This window comes from Palaemon carinicauda, chromosome 19, assembly GCF_036898095.1.
Source record: "Palaemon carinicauda isolate YSFRI2023 chromosome 19, ASM3689809v2, whole genome shotgun sequence".
Lineage (NCBI taxonomy): Eukaryota > Metazoa > Arthropoda > Malacostraca > Decapoda > Palaemonidae > Palaemon > Palaemon carinicauda.
The window spans coordinates 41,178,822-41,180,476 of NC_090743.1; positions in this window are offsets into that span (position 1 = coordinate 41,178,822).

Below are 1,655 nucleotides of genomic sequence, written 5' to 3' on the forward strand. Positions count from 1 at the left end.
GGTGACCTGTTGGTAACGTCCTTGCCTGGTGATCGCCAGACTGGGGTTCGAGTTCCGCTCAAAACTCGTTAGTTCCTTTAGTCGGTGCAACCTCACCATCCTTGTGAACTAAGGATGGGGGTTTGGGGGAGCCTATAGGTCTATCCGTTGAGTCATCAGCAGCCATTTCCTAGCCCTCCTTCGTCCTGGGTGGTGAGGGTCCTTGGGTACTGATCATTCATATATATATATATATATATATATATATATATATATATATATATATATATATATATATATATATATATACATATACATATACATACATATATACAGTATATGTGTATATATATATGTATATATAGGTATATACAGTATATATATATATATATATATATATATATATATATATATATATATATATATATATATATATATACATATATATAAATATATATATATATATATATATATATTATATATATATATGTATATATATATATATATATTATATATAATATATATATATATATATATATATATATATATATATATATATATATATATACTTATATGCTCAGTCTCTAGGGCATGGTCCTGGTTGATAGGGCAATGTCACTGTCCTTGCCTCTGCCAGTCATGAGGGGCCTTTAAACCTTTAAACCAGAATACTGTAAATTATCAAATTGAGTAAAATCACGATAAATTGAGAGAACGTTCAAAATTCAATAAAAAAGAGACTAAGGAAAATTTATATATGATTTCGCAGCACCATATAAATATATCAGTGTTAGTTATATGCGTGGATATTTATTCATTTCCTTATTTCCTTTCCTCACTGGGTTATTTTTCCTTGTTGGGACCCTTGGGCTCATAGCATCCTGCTTTTCCAACCTAGGTAGTAGCTTAGGTAATAATAATAATAATAATAATAATAATAATAATAATAATAATAATAAGATGAATTCTTAATTTTTTCATAAACGTGGAGAGCGTAGCCCGTAGACTTATCAGCTTTTTGGTATATGCCAATCAATGCTGACTAGAATACAACGGAAAATAAAGTTTTGATATTACATATGCGTTGTGCTCTCTCTCTCTCTCTCTCTCTCTCTCTCTCTCTCTCTCTCTCTCTCTCTCTCTCTCTCTCTCTCTCTCTCTCTCTCTCTCTCTCTCTCTCTCATAAATATAAATTTTACATTTAAGGAGAAAAATAGGCCATTCAAACTTACGAATTCATTTCAACGGTAAATAAATTTTATCCTCTATAAGAGAATAATAGGATATCAACTTAATAAATATGAAGGACTATATATACATATATATATATATATATATATATATATATATATATATATATATATATATATATATATATACATATATATGCATAGATGCAAAAGTACATAAGTAAACACACACAGATATATATATATACTGTATAGCTACGTAAATATAAAGCTTTATAAAACCGGCAAATATTTCATGAAATCTATATCATATTTATGGACATTTTGCTTTTCCATTACAGGAAATTTCGTCTTGAACGTGTGCCTTATATTACCTTTTAATTTATTAACAAAATAACATTAAAATTACACCAATCATATCAAGAAACAAAATAACGTTGATAATACATTATGAAAAAAAAAAATCACAGCAACAGCAACGTAGAA